The sequence below is a fragment of the Uloborus diversus genome, chromosome 1 (genome assembly GCF_026930045.1).
Source record: "Uloborus diversus isolate 005 chromosome 1, Udiv.v.3.1, whole genome shotgun sequence".
Taxonomy (NCBI): Eukaryota; Metazoa; Arthropoda; class Arachnida; order Araneae; family Uloboridae; genus Uloborus; species Uloborus diversus.
This window is the reverse complement of record NC_072731.1, coordinates 268145460-268169812: the sequence shown is the minus strand read 5'-3', so window position 1 is coordinate 268169812 and position 24353 is coordinate 268145460. Positions and strand designations below refer to the sequence as shown.

At 32.2% G+C, this 24353-nt stretch overlaps 1 long non-coding RNA gene across 1 annotated transcript; it reads left to right on the top strand.

The window, feature by feature from the left end:
- The first annotated feature begins 16179 nt into the window (after nt 1–16179).
- Nucleotides 16180–24119, top strand: LOC129227554 (uncharacterized). The gene is made up of 3 exons (XR_008580850.1): nt 16180–16217; nt 18224–18348; nt 23967–24119. It is a non-coding gene; the product is annotated as an uncharacterized LOC129227554 (long non-coding RNA).
- Nucleotides 24120–24353: the final 234 nt, after the last annotated feature.

Here is a 24353-nt window from a genome sequence, read left to right as displayed (position 1 = left end):
ATAAATAATAAATAAAATAAATTAAAAAATTGACGCAAATCTCCGACTCCACGGTCGAACCGTCTCCTTCTTAGTACTTTCCTGTTCAGTTTTTGTTTCTATTAGTGTTAATTTCAAGTATGTACTGCGTGTGTGTGTTTTTTTTTTTTTTTTTTTTAATTTTTAATTTGTCGATATTTTGTTACTCATACCCTATAAAAACATTTGCTTATGCGAATAACCATAATTTCAGTTTTAGTTATTTACTTCTTACATTTGTACATGTTACTTTAGTATGAATGATGAAAAGATAGTTAAGAATATAATTTCTACCAGTGCACAAGAGATCTCTGGTACAAGACAAACAAATTCTTTAAAACGTAACTACGTATCATGCAAGTAAAAATTCTTCCCATACTTTTTGTTTCTGGTTATTTCTGTCTTTTTTTTTAAATCTGCTGTCATTAGACACAAAAATCACATTTAATTAGACAAAAGATGCTTTCATTTAAGAGGATAACCTTTAAAATCTTCGATTTTCCAGAGAAAGAATATGTTATTCATAATTTAATTGTGACGAATTCAGTACCTTTTTTCTCCACCATACGTTTTCTTTAAATTACCTTAGAAACCGTAATCACGGAACTTCTCTAATTGCAATTTTTGCAATTCCAACAATCCCAATTGCAATAGCAGCCGTTTAAACCTCTAAGACTGTTTTTTGTTCTGCGCACGTAATATTTCAAGAAAAGCTTTATATATTTTCATAAATTCCTGTCGTGTGTGCCTGTGGGCATATGTTTATTATGTTTATTACAGAGACCTCAATTTTAGGAAAGCCAAAGTTTTTTTAAATATATTTTGTCCGGAAATTTTAATTAAATTTTTACCTTTGTAAAATTTCGAAAAGAAAAAGTGAAAAACGAAAATTAGGTTCAATGCCTAAAGGAAGTACCTGCGTTGTAAGACCTTAAAAATAATATTAGAATTATACATGTATTTTACAGTACGAAAGAGTGCGCGTTGTTACAAACTATTTTTTCTCTCCTGAGAAAATATTATACTTTATTATGATTTTTCCAGCAGTAAAATTGTACTGTTTAAATGCATATTATATCATTTACTGCTTTTCAGATTTTCAAAGATCATTCAAAACTAAAATTTTATCATAGATTGTATCGAAATATTACGAAAAAGGTTTTACGCCTCCGGCTCATTTGATTCGTATTCCGGGCTGATGATTGCTAAAAAGCACAAAACTGCAGTCCTCGGATGGAATAACTGAGCTGGTGGTGTATTTTAAACCGTTATGATGTTTCGTTTTATAAAAATTATATGCTGCAAAAAAAAGGATATTTAATTCAGCTCAATTTCAATGCTTTCATGTAAAGAACAACTTGATTTTTTATGTGTCGTTACTGTTACTGGATTATGTTTTTGTAGTATTTGGTTTAAGAGTCGTCTTAGGTTGACCTACCCTCATCGGGCTTCCTCGTAAGTTATGTATAAAAAATGTAAATAAAAATATTGCAGGGTTGACTAAGCAAAAGTGGCCCAATCATAGGACTGCCGTGATTTTAAGTATCAATAAGTAAATAATTTTGAAAATTTTCTGTAGGTATCTTTAAATTTTTAAGGAATCTGCAAACTGCTGTGGTTTTTTTAAAACAAGAAACAGGTCTAGTTTTCGGGAAAAAATCGCTTATTCGGCTCAAAGCTCCAAAATTTCGAAGGAAAATAAGTTTGTGTTGCCTTCACAAAATTCTAAAAAAGAAAAACCTGCAGAGATTCTACGGTTATCCTCAAAAATTCTTCTTTTATTTAAAGATCTGCAGAAAATCAGCAAAATTACTCAATTACTGAAATTTAAATGGCGAAAATCCTGTGATTGGACCAATTTCGCTTAGACAACTCTATACCTAACCTGTTTTTTACAATTTTATTTTTATATTTATATATAAACTATAAGGAAACTCGATGAGGATAGGAGATAGGACAACCTAGGTAGGCTCTTGTGCTAATTGGTTAATCGTCATAGGGTGATAATTACGCTGGAGGGCTTCTGCCCCATCCGCCTCGCCATCTCACACCAACCATCGAACACAGCAAGGGGAAGATTTCGATAATTGGGAATCTGGCGATATTTCTTCACTGGCGCAATCTTTGGCTCCAGCGCCTGCGCGAGAGGTATTTTTCTTTGCAAATCTAAACAATGAGACCAGAAACTTCTATTCACATAGGGTTACTATAAATCTGCAGGGTTACCAAAATAAAATTATTTGAACTAAAAATGAGACGACCGCGCCAGATTCCCAATTATCAAAATATCCCACTTAAAGCATTGTTATTGTACTAACGAGGGGTATGGTGATCGGACTGAGAAGAGGAGGTTGGTCCGTACGTTAAATCGTAGTTGATATCCCTATGGATGCGAGCACGGTGCATCGGCAGTGCCGAAGATGATTGGAACAACGAAATGTAACAAGATTGAGTGGCGCAGGAGCAGCCAGAGTGACATCAGAATGCGTGCATCGACGAATCCACCGACAAGCTGTAACAGACCCACAAGTCACTTGTTCCTCGATTCAGCAGCAGATGCAAGATACCCTAAATGTTCCCGTGTCAACCAGAACCTTTCACGTCGTTTAGTCGCACTTGGTCTGCAATCACAACGTCCGCTAAGAAGACTGCCACTGACCCCACAACATAGACAGCACCGTTTAATATGGTACCGGACTACAGCGACGTGGATGACAGAATGGCAAAATGTTGTGTTCTAAGATGAATCCCGCTTCTGTTTATCCAGTGATAATCTCCGCATACGTGTGCGGCTACGATGTGGAGACAGATCTAATCCGGCAGTAACTGTGAAACGTCCCACCGCACGACAGCGTGGCATATTGGTTTGGAGCGCAATTGCGTGCAATTCCATATCACCTCTAGTTCGTATTCAGGACACTATGACGGCCCAACGATTCTTGGATAATATGCTGCAGCCGGTGGCAATCCTACACCTTCAACAGCTACCTAATGCAATTTTTCAGCAGGATAACGGCCGACCACACAGTGCTCTCATCTGTCAACATGCTCTCCAAGGCACACAGACGGCCACCATACTCTCCTGACCTGTCACCAATCGAACATGTGTGGGATGTGATTCGAAACCTTTAGCAGACTCTGTCCCTGCCTCGTTCAGAAGACGAACTGTGGAAAACGATGCAAAGGGAATGAAAAGCCATCCCTCTGGACACCATCCGCACCCTTATATGCCTAGACGTGTTTCTTCGTGTATCGCTGTCCGCGGTGGTCCTACATCCTATTGAGCCGGCGCCGTTCTCGCTCTGTATTCTGCCTATCATTGTGAAATTAAGATCATTTATTATTCCTTGCTGTCTCTGTTTCTTTTCCAAATTTTATCACTTTCTGACCACTCCTTCTTGGTGTTGCATTTTCAATGACGAGCTGTGTATGAACGTTGCACCCAACTATATCTTCAGCAAATTTTAAAAATTTCCTGCAGAATGCAGACGATTATATGGTTAGTGATGTGTCTTTTATTGTTGAATATAAGATATTGTGGTGTAACAAAGTAAAGAAAGTTGGTGTTCAGTATTCGGACTTTTGTAAAATTCATGTGATTGTAGCAATTACATCTGATGTGAATCAAAGAAACGTCCTACTGTGTTTCGAAAAACTGGCACTGTTAATGATAATAATACATTTTCTCCCACCATTCGTTGTAAAATATTGTGGAATATGTAAGTAAATAAAGTTTGTGTAGTTGATATACTTGCTTATATTTTATTCTTGTTGTCTTGTTATTTCGCTATTACTACCCAACTAAAAATAATCTTCAGAAAATCTGCAGAAAAAAAATTTTGAATCATTTTTCAAGATTTCTTTCAGATTTTTAGAAGACAAACAAAATCTGCATTTTGTCTTCAATATAATCTGCAGAAAATCCACACAAAAAAAGTTTTCTTTTTAATTTTCTCTTACTTTTCTGCAGATTTTTGAAGATAAAAAATATCCGTAAATTGTCTTCAATTAGATCTACAGAAAATCTACACAAAAAATTATCTTAGTTTTCTCTAAATAGTTCTTACGTTTGCAGATATTTTATTGTCATTATAAAGAAATCTGTATTTCAATTTAAATTATCTTTTAAATTTTAATTACAAAGCATAAAAGTTGACTGTTTTATACTTTTTTGAAAAATTGAAACTCATATTTTTAGTCTGCATTTCCTCTGCAAGAACACGTTTTACAACATTCTCTCATTACAACTTTATTTCAATGGATGTGAAACAAAACTCAAGTAACTAGTTTCTTAACAAGTAGAAATTCATTTTTATGCTGTAGATAACAATATTTATTTCTTTATTTATTTCTTTCATTTATTTACTTTGAAAAATGTAGGTATATTAAAGTGTGGATAAACGTGTTTTAAGGTAAAAAAATCGTACTAATAAATGGAAAAATTAAAATTCAAAAGAATAAAAATATTAGTTTTTGTCTCCATAAATTGTTCCTTCTTCAATATTTTTAAACAATTTAATTTTTTTTTTCAGTTTTCAGAAAATTAAACACATTGCTTTGTTTTTATAATTTAAATAGGTAATAAATAACTTAAACTTTTCCCCAAAGAACTTTGATTTATATTTTGAAAACTTAAATTGAAATTTAAAAGCATTTCGACACGTCTGAAACATTTACCAAATAAAAAATATCTGTTTATTGTATTATACAAATAACATTACATGAAATTCAATTTTAATTAAAGTGTATGATTCAAATTAAAAAAAAGTGAAATTACAATACATCTTTTTTTTTTTTTTTTTTTTGGTGAAAACAGACATTTTAAGTGTAATAGCTCCTGAATATAAAACAAGATGGTTCTTATCTGACGTACAAAAAGCAATCAAAAATGAAGCGATTACAGCAATAAGCCGAAAGCAACCACTGCTTTCCGAAAACTATGCATTATTTAATAAAAATGGGAATATTTAATAATATTTTTAAACAGGATTTTTTTTCATTTTTTGCATAATCAATGTGTGGTTGCTGTGCATCTTTCTTCACTGGGCTTTTTATATATCTTGAAAACAAGAGCTCATAAAAAAAGTCCACTACCATATTCGTTTTTGTCAGCCCAAAATATGTAGGAGTTGACTATTTAAAACTAGTATGTAGACAAAAAGTTCTTTGTTGTTGACTAGTGATATCAAAGATCCATTGAGATTGTGAAGATGATTCTATTCAGATGGTGCTATTATTTTCGGCATCAAGTGGAGTCAATCCTCTCCTGAAACGTAGCTGAAACCGAATCAGAGTCATTTTACGTTTCTGTTATACGGCAATGTGGAGCCTTCCTTTTGTCCTAAGGCTTGTGGGTGGGTGAAAGCTGAGATATCATCTAAAGCATTTAATAATAGTGTAGGATATTTTAAGTTTTCCTAACATATCTAAATATTCAAAATTATTATTTTTCTATGATTCATAAAAAATTGTTATTAGTTAATGCAAATTATTTTTAATATTATTTATCTATTGCATTGCTTCTTTATTTTTTATTGAGTTTGATTACTTTTCTTATCTCTTTTTTTTTTTTGATGTTTTATTAGATTCTAAATTTTTGGTCAACAATTTAATATTACAGGAAATAAAAGATTACAAAATCTTTAAAATTAGTTATAAACTTGAATTTAAGATTGCATACATTTTCATATTTATTGTGATACTGTGTAGGAAGCGAAAAGCTGTTTCCTTAAAAACAATCTTTTCATAATAAAAAAAATTCTTTGTGCATTATACTCCTATTAGTTTTAATATTTTCCTATAAGTTAAGCATGTCTATCCAGTGCTTTAAAATTCCTACAAAACTTCAAAATTTGATTGCGAACAATGTTATATATTTTATAAAAACAAATTGTTTTATTAGACCATTATTGAATTCGTTCTATATAATTCGTCTTTGCAAATGTTTTACATCCAAGAATTTTTCTTTCAAATAGAATAAAAGGCTTTTTTTTGACCTTATTAATATGTACTCCAGGCTTGTTTACAAGCACCCCGTAGCACTTGTGAGCTGTTGTGAAATCATCAAAAAAAGAAAAAATATTTTTAAGTAAAGAATAAATTTTACAGAAAAGCACAATACAGAAAAAAAAAAAAAAAAAAAAAAAACTCCAAGACACAAAGAAAAGGTCATATAACCATGGGAAGATTTTGGTCCGAGAGATGTATAACATTTGTTACTAACTATAGAATTTAAAAACGAAAAAGCTAGAATCGTCTTTTCCTTACAGCGTATACTGCTACGGCAATCTGTCTTTAATCAACGTAAAATATCTCATTGTAATATTAATAAATGGAAACATCCATATATCTATAGAAATAAAATAAAGAATATGAGTGTATGTAGTATATGTGTTTATATGTTCCCTATACAATTCCGGTTTTTGTCGGATCTAGACCAAATTAGGCAGGAACGTACTTGGGCACCCGAGAAGGAACGTAGGGAGTTTTCAAACACCAATAAAGAACCGAATCGTTCGAATTTTAATTTTAGGACCCAAAAATGGCATTAAATGGTTCTTTCTACCCGAAACAATTATCTAACCAGTTCGATTTTAGTGCCATTCGAAAACCCGCAAAATATACCCATACAGTTCATTCGATTCCTTCGAATTAAAAAAAAAGCTGTAAACTCACTGGGAAATAATTCAAAAGCACTGTTAAGCCTAATGGAACTCGATTTCCATATCGGAAATTTATCGTTTGCGCGATCTCATTTTAAATTAGCGTGAATAAAATTTTGTTATGTTTCGAGGCAAACATTTCTCATTTTCGTTATTATTTGCCGATTTATCTTCTCTTTATTTTTGTTTTTATTTTTTCAAAGGATTTTAGTCGTATTATGGAGAGTTGTGTTTAGTTTATTCGGGAATTTTTGATTTGATATTTTTTTTATTTGAGAATGATTATTTTGATATGAAATTTTAGAGATATCTTTTTTCTCTAATTGAAGCCTGACTGTTGCACATACGTCACATGACACAACTATTATTTACGAGCAGACCGTGCAGAGGCGGGTAATGCAGCTAGTAACCAAATAAAGAAAACAATACATGAATTTAAAAGAAAAATCCTAACCTGAAGCCAGTTTCAATTTTATATGTTTTAAATTTCTGTTAAAAATGTCTCTCTCATATATATTTTATTTAACTAGTGAACATTGACAGGAAATGTCTAAAATGAAGAGTCAATTTACACTTGTCATCCATGACCTGTGAATTTCTGATTAAAAAAAAAAAAACCTTTGCTTTCATGTGTGTGCGTGTGTATGTTTGAGGAGAGTACCTTCCTTTCCTTGCTGTTACTTTTCCATAACTAAATATTAAAACTGATGAATATTATAATCAACGCAGATTTTACCAGAAAAAAATATTGTATTGGTACACAAATCAGAAACAACCAAAATGTAGTTTCTGAACTCTATTAAAGAAATTGCACCTACAATAGAAAAATAGATAGCATATTGTTTGTCATACAACCATTATATTTTTATTAAGTGTAAGATGATGCGACCTAAGAAAAGGCAGACTCAAATGTATTGAAAAACACTATATGCTCCACAAAATGCTCTTTATTGCATTTTTAAACATGGGTGTTCTTTCTTTTTTTTACAACGATGTTTCCATCTGATGCTTTTGTTTCCTTTCTACTGTGACGTCTCCTTCACCACTAAAAATAATCATAGAAAGCATCAGTAAAAGGAAATATATTTAAATTGATTACATTTGAATATGACTTTCTCTTTTTGCACCACAGTAGCATATTTTTACTTTCCTTTTTTCCAATCAATCTTTTTTTTATTTAAAGCAATAAGATGGTGAGTCTTATCTGGAAGTTGCCACTATCTCAAGAAAAGAAATAGTGAACTACTTTTTAAAAATATGTTGCAATTAAAGCGACGAGATGCAAAGGGATGTTGGGGAACATTTTAGAGTTTTGATTAACATGGGTTTAAAGCTCAGATCCTAGATGGGTTTTCATTGATTCTTTCCTAAATCATGCTGTTTCGTAGCCCCTACCAGGGCTACTAGTTCTATCGCTTACTCCAACACAGAAATGACATTCTCCTGCCATTTTTGTGCTGGTTATTTCCGAATTTCTAATTCTGGCCCACACACCCCGTTGCTCCTCACTGCCTCAATTGTTCTCTTGTTCTATGAGGAAACGGTTGTTAAAACTAGAACCCCTATATATTCAGTAAATTACCTCCCATTAGCCAGGGCTAAAGCAGAAATACATGGAATGCACCGCCAGCTCAGTCATTTCCAGCCGAGGACTGCAGTTTCGTGCTTATTAGCACTCAGCAGCCCGGCATAGGAAAGTGACTGAGCTGGAGATGAAAAACCTCATAAGGGAGGCTAGAGTGCCAAACAAACAGGTAGATAATATAGAATTAGCACAGACCAGACGAGTGAACGAAACAATGGTTCGGTTCAACTCGAAGATTGAAGGCAAGGCATGGTATATTCAGTAAATTACCTGCCCATTAGCTAGGGCTAAAGCGGAAATACATGAAATACACCGCCAGCTCAGTCATTTCCTGCTGAGGACTGCAGTTTCGTACTTACTAGCACGAAACTTTATCGGCAATCGTTCGCCAAACAAGAAATTTTTGCGTCACGTTTCTTTCTCGCATTGTGCGTACGTTCGAAGACAAAATTGCTTACAGGGTTTGCTTGACTGATTCTTTCTGAAGAAAAAAAAATAGTTACTTAATTTACGCAAGAGAAAGTACCCGTTTTTAACTAATATGCGTCTCGGACGTTGAATATTCGCAACGGCAAATGAGTGAATGAGTGAATTAAAACAAAATAAATTATAAAACCATTTCAATTTGTTTCTGACAAATTAAAACATTTCCAAACAGAGGATTGTAGATCTTTTAGATTACTTCTTGTATCATTTGTAGAAAAAAAATGCAGTGTGATCGTCTTTCTTCTAACTACCTCCCCCTAGCTTTCGATAAAGGAGCGAATGTTAAACAGCGGTCGAATGAAACCAATTATAAAAGCAAATATCAGTTGTGCTTTGATTGGTCAGAATAATACATAAACAAGAAGGGCTTCCTGTAAATAAATATATTACATTACACTACACCCCAGTGTCTACCGTAACTTCCTCAGAAATGATTTATCTGTTGGGTAAGACCCTGTAGGCAATTTATTCTCAGCGTTGGTTATCAAAGCAATTGTTACAAACAGTGAGCATTAGGAAGTGGTGATATTTTGCAGTTCGAAAACTTTTTTTGCCGCAACTTTATGATCAAAAATGCATTGCTACATGTAAAATTTAGAAAACAAAAATACAAGTTATTAATACAAAATGATTGAAACCAAGTGGGGTGCCTTAACCTTGAATTTTAAATTTATTTCAACTTTTTTTTCTAAAAAAAAGTTGATTTCTTTTTAAAACTAATTAAGAGATGTTCCATGCAAATTAAACATTGTTACGCCATCAAATGAAACCCAATGGGGAGGTTTAATTTGGTAACCTCCTTTAGTCCCAGTCTTTAAGCATACATTTTAGCATACAAATCTGAGTTTACAAATAATCCAGCTTACTTGTTTGAGCAATAATGACAAAGAGCACAGCGCACCAATAACTTAAAAAAAGAAAAAAGAAAAATTAATTTGAATTTTGACATCTTGAATTCAAATTATGTTTTTCGCAATCACGAGTGTGTGTATGTAGGCGTGTGCGTTTGTGTGTGGGGGTATATGTGTTTGTGTGTAGGGGGTATGAGTATGTGTGTGTAGGCATGTGTGTTTGTGTCTGTGTGCTGACATAAGTGTGTGGGTAGTTGTGTGTATGAATGTGTGTGGGGGGTATGTGTATTGGCACAAGTGTGTGGTAGTTGTGTATATGAATGTGTGTGGGGGGAAGTGTATGTGTATAAGCATATGTGTTTGTGTCTGTGTGCAGGCATGAATGTGTGGATAGTTGTGTGTATGTTTTTTTGTCTGTGTAGGTGTCTGTATGTATGCGTGTGTATATGTGTTTGTGTCTGTGTGCAAGCATGAATGTGTGGATAGTTGTGTGTATGTTTTTGTGTCTGTGTAGGTGTCTGTATGTATGCGTGTGTGTATGTGTGTATGTGTATGTGTGCTTGTGCGTAGGTGTATGTGTGTGTATGTGTGCGTGTGTGTGTGTATAGTTGTGTATGTGTGCGTTTGTGTAGGTGTATGTGTGTGTGTATAGTTGTGTATGTGTGCGTTTGTGTAGGTGTATGTGTGTGTGTAGTTGTGTATGTATGCGCGTGTGTGTAGGAAATGGTTGCAACCTGGAGACGGCTTTCGCTATAGCAGCATCGTGAGGAGCCGGTCGACGGTGATGGTGCGGAGGGTGCTGGCGGGAAAATAAAATGATAACACGCCAAAAGCAGTCAAATGAAAGCAATAAGCAATCGTGATTGCTTAAAAATACATTTATTTGTCTGAAAAACATGTCACATGTGATTGCTTCTCGATTATACTTTTGGTTCAATTGATACCATGCTTTCATGTAGAGCTCGTGATTTAAGTATATGTAAAGTTGAGAGTTAGCTTCTATGCTCAAACCTCATTAGTTTTCTGTACTATGCGCCATTAATATCATCTTTCATACCGAAAGTTTAACGAAAGTCACAGCTTTGAGGGGGAAAAATTGCGTTCAGAAATAAGTATAATTTCTGCTCACCTCTGAAGCTCTTCTTCTGAGTAGGAACAAGGAACATCTATTGGATGGCAGCAATAATAGTAGATTGCTGCGACGGTGCATATTACAAAAACGCAGATAATGACAGCGAAAGCTGCACTGAATCTGAGGTCCTCTAAAAGATAAAATTCATGCATTATGAAATGTTTGGTCTGCAAAATAAAATGTTTAGAGATGTAAAATATAGACATTTACGAGTTGAGGCAAAAACTCAGTATAAATAAGCTTTAAAATGCTTAAACATTTTATTTTCGTTTACTTTTTACTTATTTTTTTCATTTGACAAATGTGAGCTAGTATTGAACCTTAAGAAAAATACTTAGAATAATTAGAAATTTATATAAGTTGTTAGGAGACTCCTCGCCCGCACACTGACCATATTGTGACACATGATATGGAACACACAGATGAAGAACTACTTCAAAAAGTCTAGATAGGAACTTTATTGATTGTCCGCTATCTACACAACTTGGCGCAGAGTTGCGCTTCCACAAGGACAAAAAAAAAAAAAAAAAAACACACACACACACACAAGGTATTATTTTATCCCACGCCACCTGCCAGATAAATTGCTTTGCAACAAAATTTGCATAAATCAGAATAAATAAAGAATTGAATAATTAAAAATAGAAAACAGTTCAAAGTTCTTTCCTGATCCGTTTCACAACTCTCGATGTAATTATTATCTCCACCTGTTCTTACAGACGAATATTATTTTTGAGCATTTTGGTTTTCATTAAAAAAAGATTTGAATAACGCATTCTTACGACAGCAAGTGCAAATCTATATGGAGTTATGCCCTAAGTGATGAAAGATAAATTACATTTGCATTTTGTGGACATATACTTCGAAACATTGGCTGTAGATCCCATTTGACACAATACATACTTCTTTCAAAGGAAAAAATAAAGTTACTTAGAGCTAATGCTAATACTTACACCGGAAAACTTTTTTTTTTAATTTATACCTACTGAAAATTAAAAAAAGGCGATTATTTATTAATTTTAGCCACTTTGAAGCTCTTTGAAATTTTCTAATGGGATAAATGTGATTTCGAAATTTAAAAATTCATCGTTTTGACTCCACGTTAATGAACAGTTCTTTAGACAGAAAAATTAACTAAAAAAGCTTAAACTGAGTCAGCTGAACTGGAAACATCTTCAAAAAGTTGACCAATATGGTATACGGTAACGAATCACACGTCTTACACTCAAACAAATGTTTTTATAGCAAAAAAAAAAAAAAAAAAAAAAACGCACTTGGAAAAAGAGTTGTCAGACTAAAACAAAATTTTACATACGTAAGGGCAAGCTTAATATAAAAATGTGATTGCAAAATAAATCAAAATATTCGATTAATACTAAAAAATCAATGGAGGTTTTAGTGATCTGTGTATATAGGACACTGTTATGCGTCAAAGCTTGTCTCTGTATTGCTCCTAACATTCGCGCTTTAGTCACTCAACATAGTATTACCAACAATCTCTGACTTCCTTGATTCTACTTCCTCCGCAATGAATTTTTTTCCTGAAATAAATGATCACTTTGCTTTCATTTATTGATTACTTTCTTAAATTAATGTTATCTTACCGTTATTTCGTTCCATTCGGACAACTCCTTCTTGGTGACTCTTTTTTTTTTCTTTGTTATAGAATGTGTATCAGAGTACGTCGTTTTGAACCTTTTTTTTTGGGGGGGGGGGAGCGAAACGTTCATCTTGACAGGAAATAACTTGGACACGCATTATACAAGCATTATAATTTTAATGCTAATGAAAATACTACGACCAAACTTCAAAATAAATATGAATACACTATGTCGTCTAATATATTTACAAACTATGAAAGCGGCTTCCATTAGCCTTAATACGGAGCTTTAAACGTGTAACATAATTTTCGGCTATGGGCTGCAACTCACATACTGATATTTCATCACATTCCTTGCATAATGATTTCTTTAGGGACGCCGACGTTTTATGAGGTTTAGCGCACACCCTTATCTCCAAGACTTCTTGCGTTGTTGAACGACGTCAACGACCCGAATCTGTAATGGTTTGGGGTGGGGTATGTGATAGTGGGGAAACACCACTTGTTTTTTTTTTGATCAACGATGAAGATAGATCAAGAAACAAATCATTTTGCAAGATGTTGTCTTACCTTGGCCACAAAAGTTTTTTAGAAAAAAAAAAAGATGTACCTTCCAACAGAATTCCGCACATGCACACAGAGCTAAAGGCAGTCAAGATCAGTGCAAGACGCATTTTCCAGGGTATACGCCCAAAATGTCGCGGGTCCAAAATATCGCCAGGCCAAAATATCGCCGGCACGAAATGTCGCCGGTCAAAAATGTTGCCGGTCAAAAATGTTGCCGGTCAAAAATGTTGCCGGTCAAAAATGTCGCCAGGCCAAAATGTCGCCGGGCCAAAATGTCGCCTGCCCGAAATGTCGCCGGTCAAAAATGTCACCGGGCCAAAATGTCGCCAGTATAAAATGTCGCAGGCCCGAAATGTAGCCGGTCAAAAATGTCGGAGGACCAAAATGTCGCCTGTCCAAAATGTCGTCGGGACAAAATGTCTTGGAGACAAGGGCGTGTGCTGAACCTCATAAAACTTCGGCGTCCCTAAAGAAATCATTATGCAAGACATGGGATAAAATATCAGAAAGTGAGTGACGGCCAACAGCGGAAAATATCATGACACCTTTAAAGCTCTGTAGTAAGGATAAAGGTAGCCACTTTTATAATTTACTAGCCAGCGTGCCCGCCGTTGCACGGGCTACTTAAAAAATGAAGGAGATGTCCAATTGATGTTTTTGTATTACTCTGACATCAGTTTCTAAAGCGCTAAGGAGTAAATAAATACGCTTAATGCAAGGTTTGTAAAACACCAGTAGAGCATATTTTTGACAAAATTCTCTTTAACGTTAATCATAGTTATCAATGATACAAGTTATGAGTATTTTCAATTAGCACAAAAGATGAAAATATATGCATTATCAACTATAATCTCTGGTCACTTTAAACTGAATTAAATCTGATAGACTACATCTGAAATATTTATGTACAATTACGATCATGTTTTTACATGAAATGACACACGCATTTTGATTGATTATGTGAAACTAAAGCACCAAGACTAAATAAATACCAATAAGCATTAATTTAATACCAAGTCATCAGATTCTAAGCTAGCTTTAGTTAAAATCCTTAAAAATTATTCTTTTGTTCAACTCTGTTTCACTTAACGAAATCCAAACAATCTTAATTTAACATGTTCTTTTAACGATACAAACTGTATTTCAAAAATAGAAACAGGAAAGAAAAAGAAAGTTATTGCAATTCAAAAACTCACCCATGTAACGGGAAAAAGTTCAACAAAATAAACATAATTATTCGCACATCCTAAATGTATCAAAATATGAGACCGGTGAACGATAAACTTACAATACAATCAATAAACATATCTAAAGAAACAACTTTCCTATGCTGAAAGGAGTTAAGAACGTCGAGTGTAAAAAAAAATTAAAAAAGGACAGACGATAAAATAAAGGCTATATCCGAATAGAGCAACCATTTTTTAACTAATCCCCAGTAGCACAACAATTTTGGCCAATATCGGTCGAGTATTGGCCAAACCTGGCGTGCGTCGCCGTATGTCGGACGATTTTGGCCAATACTGGGCAGTATTGGCATCCCGATACTGAAAAAGTGAAAAGGCTTTATAAAACGTTTTTTAAAAGGAAATTTTGTGTTTAACATAAAGGTGGAACTGTTCTAAGACTTTTTCCAGTAGATTTGGTATTTGAAACCCCTGATTAAAGAAACTGACAGATCTCGCTATTGGCCGATCTAGTCCAATACTGTATAGGCTTGGCCAATTGATACTGGTCAAATCAGAAAAACTTAATCAACGGTTACTTTTCAGAACATTTCGTAATTTCCTCCCAAAAGAATAACATGAATAACAGACATTTTGACGAAATTTAGCACTGCAAAAATATATTTGGAAATTTACGCTCCCTGTCTAATGTCCAATGCTGTCCGATACTCAGCAACATTGGCCACCTCAATTATTAAAGTGCATTCAAAACAGTTTTCTTGCAAAGCATTTTGAAATTTAATGCGTGGGTACAATTGGGAGAAGTTATTTTCCAATAACTTCGGAACCTATCATCCACGATAAAGTAATCTACGGTTTTCGTTTCATCCAACATTTGCCGATCTTAGCCGATTCTATGCAGTATTGGCATTCTGAATTAAAATATTACTTTTAAAATAGTTTTTTTAGTGAATATTTTGTTCTGTAATGTGTTGATAATACTGGGAAAAATTATACTGAAATAATTTGGGAATCTATTATCCACAAAAACGAAACGTAAGGAGGTTCGGTTCTGCCGACATCGGCCGATCGCATCCGATGCTGCGCTGTATTGGTATTCTGAATTAGAAAATTACTTTTAAAACCTATTTTTTGCAAGACATTATAAATTTTTATACGTAGGTACAATGAAAGAAAGTCATTTTACAATAATTTATCGATCTATAATACACGATACCGAAATGTACAGCGTTTATCTTCTGCCGACATTGGCCGATCGCATCCGATGCTGCGCTGTATTGGTATTCTGAATTAGAAAATTACTTTTAAAACTTATTTTTTTGCAAGACATTATAAATTTTTATACGTAGGTACAATGAAAGAAAGTCATTTTACAATAATTTATCGATCTATAATACACGATACCGAAATGTACAGCGTTTATCTTTTGCCGACATTAGCCGATCGCATCCGATACTGTGCTGTATTGACAGTCTGAATTAGAAAATTACTTTTAAAACATATTTGTTGAAATGCATTTTGAATTTTAATGTGTAGGTTCAATCAAAAAAACTCATTTTACAATAATTTATCGACTTATATAATCCACGATACAATGTACGGCGTTCACTTCTGTCGACATTGGCCGATCGCATCCAATACTATGCTGTATTGACATTCTGAATTAGAAAATTACTTTTAAAACATACTTTTTGCAAGACATTTTGAATTTTAATACGTAGGTACGATAAAAAAAAGTCATTTTACAATAATTTATGGATTTATAATACACGATACTGAAATGTTCGGCGTTTTTATCTTCTGCCGACATTAGCCGATCGCATCTGATACTGTGCTGTATTGGTATTCTGAATTAGAGAATTACATTCAAAATAGTTTTCCTATTGGATGTTTGCTGCTTCTAATAAGCGGATAAAATTGATAAAAATTATTCTGAAATAATTTAGGAATCTATTGTCCCCCGATAAAGAAATGTATGGAGTTTCGCTTTTGCCGACATTAGCCAATTCCATTCGATATTGTGCTGTACAGCCAGCGCTCTCTGATGACGCATGCGCAGAGCCGGGAGTTCTCTCGCTTCGCTCCGTCGAAGGACGCCATCGCTGTATTTGCTTAGTTAACTCGTTCTGTGGGTAAGTTTGAAATCGTTTTGTATATTGAATACAATTGCAAATTTCTTTAAAGTAGAATTTGAAATGTGTTATACTTTTTGCATTCACTCTTTGTTCAATACACATAGTGTTCTGAATACCCGAAAAACCTTCCAAATTTGCTTGTGCTGTGTTTGTTTTATGATGTCAATAGCGTGGGGGGGGAGGCATTTCAATTAAAACTTTTTAGCATGTGCTATCCTTTATTATAAGTCGTTCCTTTTCACGTTTTGAGAATCGAGCTATATATTAACGTTATCGCTAACACTTAGAAAAAAAAAGGACGCCCGAAGTTTTGCTTCGTTTTATATTTTCTTATCTTGCTGAGAATTCATATATAGTACAGGGAAATTGCATTTTAGCTGTTTTCAGGAAAAACATATAAAATATTCTTTTTTTCCCTTGAAAATTCTTCCCGTGCTCTTGAAGAAATAAGTTAGAATATAGTTAGAATAATTGTCATTTACTGTCAAGTATAACGCTTTTTTGGTAGGCAATATAAGTATTTAATTTATGTCAACAACCAGTTAATATATTTAACAATTCAGTTTTGAATCAGATGTGTACAATTTCTGAACATTTTGAGGCTGCGAGGAAAAAAGATGGAAACTTTGATTCTTTACAAACATTTTTTTTTTAAACAGTGATGTTTTGATGAAAATAATTTCATGAATTCACAAATATTTTCAATAGTTCAGGTGCATATAACATATTTTTTTTCAAGGAAATCCAAACTCAGGAAATGGATAGGTACCGTGGCAAAAGAGGGTTGTAGTAAGTTTATGCTCTCTGACGCTGTTTTTTTTTTTTTTTTTTCTGGTGCACTTAACAGTAGTTGGCACTTGATATCAGTTTAAGAAAGTAAAGGTATTGAGTTATTAAAGTAAGCATAAATAGTATCTTTATCTCTGTTGTGCTGTGTATTTTCTCTATTGCGATTCCAGCGGTTGTATACTAAATTGTTCAAAGTTGTATGTAATATTAAATATTTATTTGCAATTAGATATATTTGTGATTTGTGCTTATCCAAGTTATTTGAAATAATTGCAATATAATGGCTGGAAGTGAAAAGATATTTAATTCTATAATAATTGCTTAAAATTGTATCTGTAAAAATTATAACCACGAAAGATTACATAATCTAAAAGGTTACTTATTACATCATCCTATTTGCTGGAGTAATAATTGCTTGAAATACACCGCCAGCTCAGTCAATTCCAGCTGAGGACTGCAGTTTCGTGCTTATTAGCACACATCAGCCCGGCATAGGACAAACTGAGCTGGAGGCGGTAACTTACTGAATAGTAATTGCTTGTTAGTATTTTAAATAAAAAGCATATATGCCTTCAAGATTTTGATGCATAGAAAAATGCTCAACTAACTACATAGATTTGAGGAAAAAAAGAAATCTCTTCAACTAACAAAATCTCTATAATAGCATATTATAGTATATGTTGTCATTATATTTTCTTATTTTCAAAAACAAAATTTGAAATGTTTTAATATTTGCTATTTTATATCTAAATGTGAAAAAGATAATTTATAATTATTAAGAGTATTTTGATATTATGGCAAATATGAGTTTAATGTGAACTTCTCATTAATATCTTTCAGTAATTTGATTTGTTTGCATCTGTTAAAAAATTTGACTCTTTCAATTACATAATTTTTAATTTTGTCTCAAGAATTATAGTTCAAGGTTAGGAACTTAACTTTAATAAAAGTTTAAATAGTTGTACAAGACTTTCAGTTGTATGTTGCCATGGTTCGCTGATATAGGTATATCTATATATGATATTTTTCATATTTATTTTTGGAACTAGGATAGAATGCACTGTAATTTGGTAAAAAATAAAATGCATCCTTGAAACATAATAGTAAAGTTTATTATTTAGGTTTGTTTAATTACTGCCTTTTTTAATGTCTATGTGATTTTCCCTGCCAGAGGTTCAAGTTGTGCCGCCCTTATGACCTCTTGATCTTTTCAGCAGGGAATCCTCTCTCATCAGGCTCTAGAGATGAATGATACCTGTTTGTCCACACAACAGAGGATCTTCGACCGTCTGGCTTTGAACCCGCAACCCTTTTGTCCACTTCACTGATTTATGATTTGGTAAGTTTGCTCAATAATAAAGTCAATTATAAAAAGTTTTTGTACCGCGATTTTTTTAATTTTCTGCCGGAGCAGTGATAAAAACCTTCCAATTGGGAAAACATAAAATTAGAGCAATGGTTAAAATGTACACATATTGTTAAAAAATAGACTCTTGTCCAATATTAAGAAAAATGTGTAGTCTTTACTTTTTTTTTTTTTTTTTGGTTTTTGGATACAATTTCACTTATAGCAGAATCTGTCCTAACATTTTTTGCAAATTTACTTCTTGGTTGGCAATAATAAATTAAAATAGCTTTCTAGTTTTTTAAAATAGAAAACATTTATCTGTTTTTGGAAATGTTAAAGCATTTCCATGTAACATAGTAAATTTATCTATGTTTAGAAAAATTATTAAGCTGAAACAAATCATCTAAATTGATAATTTCTTTCCTGATACATGATTTGATAGGTGATCAATCATAGATCAAGAATCTTGTATTTGGGTCATTCCAAAGTTAATGCAACATTTAATATCGAAGACTTTTAAGTTGTAGGGTAGTTTCTCAAAAGGTGGGAACTAAAACTTTGCATTTGAGCCATTTTTAAAATTTTGGAATTTGAAATCAATTTTGCTTTTATTGCATGGCATGTATACCTAGAACATCATACACAAACATAAAAAGACAGCAGGTATTTATGCAATTTAATAAATAGCAAATTTAATGATCGGTCTGTAGGTAACAGATTTTGGACATACACTTGTCCGGTAGGTAACAGATTTTTATCTATTTTTAAATTCTGCAATGAAAAATAGAGGATTTATGAAGTACATGAGTGACCTTATATACTGGTCTTAAAATAATAAAATTTTGTTATGGTTTTGTAGAATCCGAAAAAAAAAAAAAAAAAAACCATCCATTTTGCCAGCGCAGGTGATCAAGTCGCCAAAACCGGCGCTGTTGGCGAAAACCTGAATACCTCTCTGGTAACCCTTTGCATATCGTACGCTGTGAGTTGTCGCCAATTGGGGTTTGCTTGGCAATTTTTGCTGCCTTTGTTTACTATTCGTTACTTCATAACTTGAATTTCTACTGTTATTTAAGTAATGTTTAATGCATAATGTATTAATTGTGCAAAATAGCAATGTATTAAAGAAATTAACATTATAATAGCCTTTAGTTAGTAAGGTTACAAGACAGAAGATCATATTATAATATTGAATATATGGACAGAATTATCGGCGTCTTTAATTTTTCAATTTGTAGGAAATATTATCAAAAAAATATTCAGTTTGAGATTTATACCCTTAATTTTGTTTTGAAACGGTTGGAAATAATTTTTTAAAAAAATTTTTGATGGTACATTTGCTCAGTTAACGTTTTGAAAGTCCAAAATTGTGCCTTTTAGCAAAGAAAATATATTTTTAAGGGTATTTGAAGAGCATTTTTTCCATAATTTTTAATATATTTAACAATTATTTCCATTTATCATTAACATTCCATAATTTTATTTTTCCATAATTCTTGCCTCTATACAGTATTATTATTTAACTCAAAAATTTTTGAGTCAATTAAAATGAAAGTTGTTTTGTGTTGAAGCTTCAAAGTTGAGGTCTGTGTTTGCTCCCACCTTTTGAGAACTGCCCTATAACCTTTTCCTAAATTTTAAACCAAAGTTAAATGTAAACATTAAAACTGATAGGTCTGACATATTTTTCATTGATACATTACTAAAATTAAGTACATTTTTTACTTTTTGAATGGGGTTATTGAAATTGTGTCCTATAAAAAAACCATGTCCCAACAGCACTTTATTTTTAAACTTTATTTTTTTTCATGTTATTAATTTTTTTTTAAATATGTTTCTTTTTCTTTTCAACTCATTATTAACATATTATACTAACATGTTTTTAAAATAAAATTTCAAATTTATTTTTATTTTATGGTAGAAAATCTTTTGTCATCTGATATTTGTCTCCTGTGATACTGCCTCCTTACTTCTTTAATTACTATAATAAGAATGTGTTACTTAAATATTGTCAACGATAGCTATGTACTTCTACAAGTTATTAATGTAAAGTAGCCATTTTTTTCACATGTGCTATTTTGAAGAGTTCCAGGTGAGGAAAAAAGAACTTTAGACATAGGTGTCTTTTTTATGTGTCCCCTGTGTTACTATTAAATTATAGAAAGGTTTAATTATTTTATTGTTTAACCCATGTTAAAACTTTCAGGTTGAGTTTAAAGGAAAAAAAATCATATACTTTTGCAGTATTTCCATTAATACAAGGGGAATTTTTAATACCATTTTGTCCCCTGTGTTACCTGGATGTTGGTAACACAGGAGACAACAAAGTAACATAGGGGACTTAATTGTTTCTAAGCTTGCTATGTAGTTAAATTTTAAAAGAAAAAACATATTTAGGTTGAAAGAATATGCAGTATTTTAAATTATATGAAAAATATGTCTGTTTAATATAATTAAGTTAAGAAATTGCAAATGTTTCTTTGGTTACAACCAAATTTTATCACAGATAGATAAACAAAACAAAGGAGGACTAAAAGGCACATTTTTCTTCTCTTAAATCCTATTTAGATTTCTGTTGTAAGAATTTTTATCTCTTTTGGAGTTATCATTATATAAGTTCAGTTTTGGTACTTGGAAAATATTTTTAATAAAAAAGAGCACTAGTTTTTTTTTTTTTTTTTTTTTTTTTTAATTTCAAGAAGGGTGTAGTGTTTAAAATAAGAAACAGGTTTTTACCTTAATGTTACTTTCTTAAAGACCTGCTTAACCTACAACAATGAGATTTTTAGTAAATTTGCCCTCTCTTTGTTGCAGAGTGCCAAGTATTTTCCTTTTTTCAAATCTGCATATTTTATATTTAATGTTAATTAGTAATGAATTGACTTTATATATGTATATATATATATTCATTTCTAGTTCATATTAATTTTTTTCCCTGGTTATTGTCAATTTTAAACAAGTTTGTAATCGTAAGGCTGATGCATATGGTCACAAGAATTATGAATTAAAATCAACAAGTTTTAAATTTAACATCTGAATATTTTCCTTTACATTAAAATTACTTTGACAGTCTGAATTAATTTTGTACTGTGTACAAATTATAACTTTCAATGTATTTAAAAAAGTATGTTTGTTTATCGATTATTGAACATTTAAATTTGTTTTCTATTTCGAAATTATTTTCTACATCTGATGACTTTTTCAAAACTTATTTTCCGCATCGATTTATTTCTGCATCTGGCAACTATTTTGAAGGCTTTTATATCATAGACTACTAGAAGCAATTATTTTAATAGCTGAAGTCAGTAGTAGCCCTGAGGAGATTTTGTTTCCATGAAAAATAGTGTTTATAGTAAAACTAGTACCAGATTGTCTTAGTAAATTCAACAATAGTGCATGATTAAGAACTTTTGATTGTGAAGTATCTTTATTTGAATGATAAAGAAAATAGATGACTTGCTTTAATACTCATTGTATTTTGAACTTATTCAAGCCTAGAAATATATCTTTCTATTCTAAATATTATTTAGAATATAAAAAAATATTTCTATAAAATAATAATACAATTATTTTTAAAAATTAGAAGAATTAGCATCTAAAGCCTCTAGGATTTCTTTTCCTTTTTGCTTGCAAAATACAACAATTAGAATTGTGAGCAAAAATGAGAAGTTTTATGGAATCTGATCTTAATTTAAGAAATGTATTGATCCTCAAAAATCCATACTCTGAACAGTAGTTTGATAGATCATTTTTGAAAGTAATAAAATTAACAATTTATGCAGAATAAAGTACTTAATGATAAAATAGATTTTTTATATTTAATTCAATCTAAATTTAATGGTGGTAAGCTAAATCTAAAATAAAAATGTCTTCAAAGTGATTTTCTTTTACATTTAATTTGTATTGAATTTCTATCACCTGTAAATATTCTGCTGTAATTACTTACCTTAGGATTGTACTACATAAATTTGTTTGATATTGAACCTATAAGTCTTCTCTCTTTCTGTTTACAACAACAGAAGTACACAACCATTCAAAGAAAATCATGTATATCCGCAAATAAAGTTATGCGTAATTTTTTCATTTTGTAATTTAAAAATACTTGCTAAAATAATACGAGAGATAATGTGTTTGTATATGAGTTATTTTACAGTGTCTAATAATTGCAAGGGTAAATGGGGGCTATCACTAAAAGCCCACAGTGGTCCACGAGCTATCTTCATGTGATCTGCAAACATTTTAGTTGATGGTGAACAGCATCATTTTTGTAGCTGAAATTAAATTTATCAAAGAAAACTTTTGGAATCATATGATTTCATCACACATAATTGTTGTAAAAAAAATATCTCCATTGTATGTGGTGTCATTTATCGGTCTGGGGAAAGGGTATAAGTTGAGAACTTTTCCCTCCCCCCAAGCCGAAAGAAAAAAAAATGTAGGAATCTGCGAGAATTTTTTTGAAACTATAAATTTGCCAAAGTAAAGAGTCTTATCAAAGAGTAAGACATGATTTGGAAAATGTTTAGTTACTGCTATAATCAGCAGTGAAATAATTAGATGTCTTTAATCATCTCCACTGGAGCAGCAAGAATTTTAACCTGAATGGGAGGGGAGGTCTATAGTCTTGATGTGTTTAATTTTATCTAATTGGTAGCAAATTGCTAACTCTACCGTTTCTACAGTAATAAAATTAGCAGTATATGTTGAAGCTAAGAACTCTGGGGAGAGTTTGACCTTCAAACCATTGTTGTTGCACCACTACTTATGTCAGATTAACTACCAATTAATTTGCAATACCCTCATTTTACACGGATTTCATTACATAGATTAAGATTTGACACCGTTATTTCATTTTATATGGATGAATTTTGATTTATGCAGATGCAGCATTAAAATGCATCAAGTTTTTCAAAATTTTCATATTTCAAACTTCTAAGATTGTAGATAACAAATGATTTGGCATGCTTATAAGGGAGCTTGAGCCATTGGAGACATTTTTAGAGCTCTTTTCAGAAGCAATGTTATTAAACTCACACAATTCATAGCTCACTTGAAAAAAAGCTTTTAGAAGTGACAAATAAGAACAAAACCAACAACAATACCAGCATTGATGATACTCGACCGAAAGCTTCCACATTTAAATTTTGAGCCATATTTTGACAGTGGATCTTTCTGATTTGTGTTTATAAAGGAAGATCCCATCATGGAAATGATGCAAGTGACCATGGATGTGCTCATGCCCCACAAAGGAAAAGCCCTGCATAGAAAAATGACTGCCAAAGGAATATCATAAACAGCTCTTATTCATATTCCCTAAGTTAATTCATATTTTCTTCATATCCATTGTGTATTTGTATTGGAATTAGTACATTTTTTTATCAATGGAACATAACCTAACCTATTTTAACATTACTGTTATGTCTTCATTTACACAGCGTTTCTGTGGAATGTAACCCCTGTAAAAAACGAGAGTCCATTGTATGTAGTTTACAATTTACATGTTGGTTATAAGTAGTAATCCTTACTATGTGTTTGCTTTGCACATTGCAGAGTTTTAAAAAAAGTGTAATTATATTTTAAGTGACTGCTTTTTTTCTCTCTCTCTTTAGCAAGTGTAAAAATTAAGTGGGATGCTGCGAATACAAATGCTATCAGCCGCAGAATCGGCAGATACTTGCTGGAGCTGTAGACTGGGATCATCGGTCTCACAGTATCAAATAAAGGACACTGAATGGTCGAAACGAAGACAAAAAAGTTGATAATATGTAAACACAATGTATGTTTTAATGAAACATGTTATAAATAATATGTATGTTTTTTACATATTACCTAGCTGATAATATGTAAAAAAAATGAATAAAAAATTTTTCCCCAATGAACTTGTAAATATATAAATTGTTCCTTTAAGAAAAAAATAAGGATTTTGATTATATCATTTATATGAACGAATGAGCGAACAAAAACATTTATGATGGAAATACTGTCAGTGGGAAGAA